This window comes from Benincasa hispida, chromosome 12, assembly GCF_027475165.1.
Source record: "Benincasa hispida cultivar pf3 chromosome 12, pf3_genome.v1.1, whole genome shotgun sequence".
Lineage (NCBI taxonomy): Eukaryota > Viridiplantae > Streptophyta > Magnoliopsida > Cucurbitales > Cucurbitaceae > Benincasa > Benincasa hispida.
In genome coordinates, this window is record NC_143489.1 from 42247132 (window position 1) to 42254989 (window position 7858).

The following is a 7858-nucleotide window of genomic DNA, read 5'->3' on the forward strand; positions in this document are numbered from 1 at the left end:
AACTTTTTCCTTCCATCTTTAGGGCACAACTCTTCATTTGGTATCTGTCGAGTGATGTTAGAACGATAAAGGTGCAACTTTATGTTGACGAAACACAACTCATTAGATACAAGCAGTTACACAACTCATGTAAAAAAATGTAACTATTCGAGTTTAGGTGTGTGTTGATACCCTTTAACCTTTGGTACACGACTCTTTGAATTTATATGTCCATTGATTGTTTATGTGTGTATGTGGTTACACATCGAGTGAATATACTCATTTATGTATATTGACCCATATAAAAGGTAACTTATCAAGTTTAGGTGTTCGTTGAGAGACGTTAGAACATAAAGGTGATCCTTCATATTTTAACTTTACAAAATAGATTTATATATATGAAAGTTAACTTTGAAGTGGAACAAGTACATTTTATATCAACAGAACACCACTATTTGAGTGTAGTTGGTGTTACATTTTAAATCTCTACATCTATTGCTAATTTCACAATATTACTTTTGTTCTTAGAAAGAGATTTCATTTTATCATGTATATTTATAAAGTATAAAGTAGTAGAAGCTATTTCAATATACTTTTTTTTTATAGCAATCATAGAGAGGGGGTGAATAGAGTTTAATTAAACTTTTTGAAAAATATGCTCAAATTAAACGAATTAGATGTTCTTAAATTAAATTCCTAAAACCCATAATTGATATTAAATAACAAGTTTGATAAAAAAATTATGTAATAATATACTCAATTAATCTTAACCGACAAGAACATGCAATTAAAATTAAATGCAAAAATAATTAGAAAATAGTTGGAAAAGAAGACAACATGATTTTATAGTGGTTTAGTCAAACTCAATCTATATCCACTTTTCCAAGCACCTCTTAGGATTTTGATTAAAAATATCATTTGACTCTTTCCATGGATGAGAATCGAACCGCTACTTACTCCTTTTTCAGATTCAAGAGCAAACCCGATCTTTTCCATGAGTTAAGATCTAACTCTTACAATATTCTTAAAGCTTTAAATAATATAATAAAACTCTCTAAAATGAGCAGATGTACAAATTTGAACTCACAATACAATGAAAATATCTCTCTATAATAAGATGAAAAGAAAGAAATTTGAGAGTTTAGAGAGAGATTAAAAGTGAAAAAAGTGAAATTTAATTTTTGGACCATTAGATTGATCCAAAAATTAAATTGAATGTAGAAATTAAAAGTGAACAAAAAGTAAAAAAGAAAATAAATAATATATATATATATATATATATATATAATTTAGCCGTAACTTTCTTTTTTTAATTTCAAATTCTTTTCTTTTCTTATTTGACCTTGGGTCAAAATTCTAATTTCCCCCCTTTTATTAATGAAATCAATTTTCATTTATTATTTTTTTAAAGAAAAACTAAAATCCACAAATTGCAAATTTAAGGCCCCATGTGTCATTTACCCATAGTTCCAAGTGATACTTTCTAATCAGTCCAATTCCAATTTGATGATTTGGCCACCACTTCACCGTCTCGGATATTTTTACCTCTAAAATTGTTTCATCTATATCTTTTTTCATTCAAACTTCGATTTCGGTAATTCAATAGGCGTCAGAACCATTGTTCCGAATTCTATACTATAGATTATTCAAAATAATGAAATTAATAAAATCCGATTTTTATCATCAAAACATTAATTAATTAATTTGAGATTAAGGGCCAAAAAGACAACAATCTCCGTCTTTTTTATGACAACAAACTATTGAAGAAAAATAACATGGAATGCACATAACCATAGCAAGACATGATGATCAAGAATTGATTTTCACTATAAAGTACACATATCACCATAAAAATCATTCATTCAAAAGAATTAACTACTCCCCCTTAATTGAATCTCCCCCTAAAACTAATTCAAAAGAAATAATTATGCAACACAAACATATTTTTCTTATTCTCCTCTCATTTGGAATCATAAAAAAGAATAATAAACATAAAAGTACTCCCCTAAAAATATGAACACATACAAAGTTTGCAATTCTTCCCCTATTAATATGCGTTCTATAATAATATCAAGTAAGAATGAAATCAAGATGCATCACAACGAATAATACCAAACTCATGCCTATTGTGCAAAAGCTTTCTTCATTCAAATGCTTGATAAAAATATCCGCTAATTGATTATTAGAGCTCACAAATGTAAGAGTAATATGACCATTTTGTACATGCTCTCTAATAAAATGATGTTTAATATCAATATGTTTAGTCCTAAAATGATATATAGGATTCTAGTCAAACTAATAGCACTAGTATTATTACAAAATATGGGCACATAATTAAATTTTAATCCATAATCATAGAGAGTTTGTTTCACCCAAAGATTTGTACACAACAACTAACAACCGCAATATATTATGCTTCGGTAGTGGATAAAGTAACCAAAATTTTCTTTTACTAAACCAAGGTATTAAGGAACTATCAAGAAATTGGCAAGCCCCACTAGTATACCTATGGTCAATTAAATTACTGATAAAATCCGCATCAAAATATCCTACCAAATTAAATTCAACATTTCTAGGATACCATAAACCTATATCAATAGTTCCAAACAAATATTTAAACATTCTTAATGGCATGCAAATGTGATTCCTTAGGACATGATTGAAATCTAGCACAAATACATACACTAAACATGATATTGGGTCTACTAGCGGTCAAATAAAGTAAAGATATGATCATACCTCGATAGGTCTTTATGTCTACACATTTACTTTTTTCATCTTTATCAAGCTTGGTGGTAGTGCTCATAGGAGTTTTTGAAAATTTTACTTTCATTGAATTTGAATCTCTTGAGAAAATTTTTGTATATTTTTCTTGAGTTATGAAGATACAATCCTTGAGTTGTTTGATTGGAGCCCAAGGAAGAAACTAAGTTATCCCATCATACTCATCTCAAACTCACTATGCATGTCTTAATCTTCTATGCCATAACTAGGAATCATCATGCAAAGCTGAAAGACATTTATCACTAATAGGGCAATCATTCAAATCAATAGTGTATACATTTCCATCCCTATTTCCATCAAACAAGAATTTTCTACACTAGCTAATAGGGCAATCATTCAAATCAATAGTGTATACATTTCCATCCCTATTTCCATCAAACAAGAATTTTCTACACTAGCATTTTCAAGGATGCAATTCTTTTTATCAAATACAATTATAAATCCTTTATCACACAGTTGACTAAGAAAATCATGCTTTAAACTATAAACTAAAAGCACATTCTCAATCAAAATAGAAGATTTATTACCTACATTACCTTTACCAATAATTTTTCTTTTCTTATTATCACCAAATGTTACCATGCCTCCATCCTTTTTAGAGAAACAAATAAACTTGGATTAGTCTTCCATCATGTGCCTTGAGCAACCATTATCCAAGTACCACTTTTTTTTGGCTTTCAAACAACCTATAAAAAAGAAGTTCAAGTTTGATTCTTTGGTACCCATACTTGTTTAGGTCCAAGATGTTGGATTTTATGCCCTAAAACTCGTAGATAGTAAATGTAATTAATTGACCGTTATCAATAAAGAGTTATCGTTGTTATTCCAATAAATGTTATTGTTGTGTTGTATTTTATTTTGTACATAATCCTAAATTCAATAAACTAATATCCAAAGCTGTCTTATGAGTCTTGAACAGTATGTGGAGACATACATGTTGGGATTGGTGTCCTAATTCTCTCGGAGTCTTGTAGTTTGTAAACTGTACACATTGTTATGAATAAAATAAAAGTTATTTTATTTGGCATTTATTCATATCTAATAAACAAAGCTCTATGGTTATTGTATTTAAACTTAAGCATGTATATGAGATATACAAGTGGATCATGCCTTAAGTGATAACCTAAATAGGTCTGTAGTATAAAAATTAAGAAGGGATACCTGATCTTGGTGACACTGTGGATACGACCCGCTTTGTAGAGGTTTACAAGTGTTGTGAACTACTACAGATGGTAGATCCTGGCCATTCATGTGGAGACATGCGAACGAGGGTGTCTTATACAAAGAGTTTGTATACGACTGAACCACGAGATGATTCGTCTCTGTATATAACACCGTTGATACTGGAGACTTACATCTCACTTAAACGACCATAGGTGACATGACCTCAATCCTGAGTATTTTGGGAACTTCTGCCTTTGAGGGTGGTCCTTTAATTAGTATGAGTGAGAACGGTCAGATTGCCAACTCAACATGCCTACCTTTTTGGGGACTTGTTTGATTTGGGAGTTGGGAACTCAGTTACACAAGATGGAATTCACTCCTTCCCCGAAGTAAGGGTAAGTAGATAGATTACTCCCTTAAGGGCTGATTCCGGGTCTTGAACATAGTGGCCATAACTTCTCTTTGGAAAAGAGGACTCAATTATAGTAGGACTATGACTTATGTTCATTAGAGGGATTAGTGGTACTTAAGGAGTTAGATGTAACTACAGGGGCATAACGGTTATTGGCCCAACTATACTTACGAGCAATCTGTGAAGGGTTATCACACTGTTGATTGGTTGATATGGACATATAATATATCTGTGGTAAGGAAAGTTCAATTGTCGGTCTTTCGTGGAGTGTCTGAAAGTTAACGGATGGTGGATCCCATAACTAAAGAGTTTAGTCAATTATTCACGTACCGTTGGAGCTTCGAGCTACAGGTCCATAAGGTCCCCTTGGTAGCTCAATGGATTCAAGTTTAGAATCATTTCTTGGTGTTGATTTGAAATGTTCAAATTGACAAGAGGTAATTCAATTATATATGATATGATCAGTGGATGTATGAGATACATCAAGTGGAGGATTAATGTAAATGAGATTTACATTAAGTACCATGAAATAGAAAAAGAGCTATGGTTTATATGTTTCATGAGATGAAATATTAAAACTATAAGTTATAAATATACTGTGGTAAGTTGGTTATCATATATATTTATAATAATATTAATTATTGGATAATTATCTCTTTTTCTCTAATAACTAATTGAGTGGAAGGTTGTTGGTGGTTTCATGGTAACCATGAGATGAAAGGAAAAATATTTTCCTAAATTTAGTAGGTTGTTGAATTGAGATTTTCCATACTCAGAATAACTCACGGTTGGCTATCAAGTGGATTAGATTCACTAAACGATAGTTGAAGAGAGACTAGACGATCGTGGAGTGACACTACACGATAGTTCACTCAGCTGGCCTTTAGCTAAACGATTACATAGAATTTTTTAAACGATTGGGCATAATCTATACGATAGACCTTTGCCATCTCCCACTTGCTCAATCGTTTACACGATTGTTCTTCCTTTGGTCTTTTCTTCTAACCAAGTCCACACAGAGCCCACACTTCTGGATTCTCACACCAAGAATACCAAGGTAGCCATTGTGGTGGTGTCTGACTTAAACTTGACAGAGTTCGAGGTATTTGGAGGTTGTTCGCTGTGTTCGTGATCTTGGAGATCGCTGTGTTCGTGGTCGTTGTGATCGTTCTGTGTTGTGGTTGTAGTGTTCAAGCGTTCGTGATTGCTGTCTTGCTGATTGTACGAGAGTTTGAGATTGAGGGTGTTTGAAGATGAGTCTTCAAAGGTATGATATTCTATCCCTTGATCTTTGTAAAGCATACTGTAATTTCGTATTGTACATAGCCTGTAAGTTTCCGTTTCTTGATTATAATTGTGTACGTTCAAATACGAATGGAATTTGGAACGATCATTTCGCTGCTCATGGAAATCCTCGTGTCTGATTTCCTTCAATTGGTATCAGAGCCAGGTTGTTCTAATATTCCAAATTTCACTTTTGTTTTGAACTTCCTTTACAACTGTAGTGGGTTTTTTGCATTGCGTTTAAATATTAAATGCGTTAGTGGATGGCGTTGATGAATATTTACGGGTTAATTGCCTCTGTTTAAAGCTTTCTTTAAATTATAAAGTGTTAATTTGTAAGGGCCCTTGTGTTTTTGGCATAATTAACATGCAATCAGCATGTAATTCAAAGTGTTTGAGTTAGTGGAGTCGTTCATGAAGAAGTTTCGAAGCATGGAGATGCAGTTCTTAGTGAGGAAGAAGATCAAGAGTTGGTCGTGTCATGTAGCCTCAGGTAAATGATTGTTGGGATTTGGCTAAACGATCGTGTAGATTTTTCTATGCAATCGTGTAGTATTTACTAAATGATTGTTTATCTAATGCTAAACGATGGGGTAAAGTGTTTGCTCTATTCCGTAGCATTGGTTGCCAAATCGCATAGACGCTAGAGGTAAATGATCGAGTGGGAGCATTTGATGCTCATCGTTTAATAAAACACGCGTGTAGTTAGCATGCTTATCGCATAGTCACTGACTACACGATCACGCAGTATACGATACGAAGGCGATCGCTCAGCGATCGTTTAGACGAGTGTGCTTCATCGCATCGTTGTCGTTTAGACGATCGTTTAAGGTTTGCGTTAGGCACGACGCACTGCACAATCACGTGCCTTATGCTTCATCGCATATTAAAAGGTACACGATCATTGCTAAACAATCGTTTAGCTCTGGAAGTGTAGGTAAATGATTGAATAAAGCGTTTACTCTTTTGTGTAGATGATTGCATAGGTTTTGGTACATGATCAATGGAGACGCAGACTTCGATTGTACGGTTCAAGACCTGGTTCGCCTGTTTGAACCGGAGACTTTTTTTTATTTTTTTTTTTATTTTAATAATAGTTAGCTTTTGTTTTAAGGATTTTGAGGCAATTTTTCCTGGTTCATCAACATTTGTTTAATATACATAAGTTGTATGTGGTTTATATGGCAAAGTATTTGACATATAAATTTGAAACCCACCTTAGGTTGTGCATTATTTATGCATCGTGTATTATAAGTGTTATAATATGGCATGATGAAATTACAAGAGAGCATGCGCATGCATCATGAAATATAAAAGTTATATTTGTGCATGCAGTAAGCATGTTCATGCATCATCTTTATATTATAAGCATTATAGTATAAGGATGAATGGAAACATGTTTTGCTTGGTTTGTTGCTTGTTTGTATAAGAGTTATATAAAAAGGTAGCAATTAATGAATAATGCATGGAGCATGACACTTAGGCTGTTTATAAGCATTATGAATGTCTTATATGTGTTTGCTTTGTGTTGTGCATGGTTTTGGTGGTTTCTGTTATAAGTGTTATAATAGAAATTAGAACTAAAAACGATAAGAAAAAGTTGTATGTGGACTTAGGGTGAACTCATGTTTTAAAAGGGTTTTAAAATTGGATTGAGATAGACCTAAGTTCAAATGTTCTAATGGGATTAGCAACCTAGTTTAATCTTTTTAAATCGATTTAGTAGGATTAAATTGATTGACATAAAAGATTAAAATTGTATTAAATCTATCTAAAAGGGACCTTTTGTCTAAGGCAGGTTTGTTAAGCTAACAGAAATGGAACACCCCTACCTGGGAACCTACCTGGAAAGGTGAATTAGATAGATTTTCTATAAGCATGCGACAGTTGGTCAAAGACTCCGTTAAAAATTTTAATGGATGATGATCAAAAGTTGTTTCAACTATCCAAGGTAAAAGTTACTCTTGGGTAAACCTAAAAAGTCACTTAGTTAAAGTCCTTAGCCACGTTTTTTTCTAAGTAAACTAAACCCTAGGTTATAAAATACTCAGTGGGAGGAAGAGATGTATCTGATATGTCAATGATTCCACTCATGTTTCTCCCTGAATGTTCACGCCGTGAGATTCATGCTTGGCTTCGTGGTGCCCTGGGAGCATCCCCCTTCGGATGGTGTTTGCATGAGTCAATATCAAGGTGGACGAAGAGAGTGTTTATAGTAAGTGGGTGAAGGGTGTG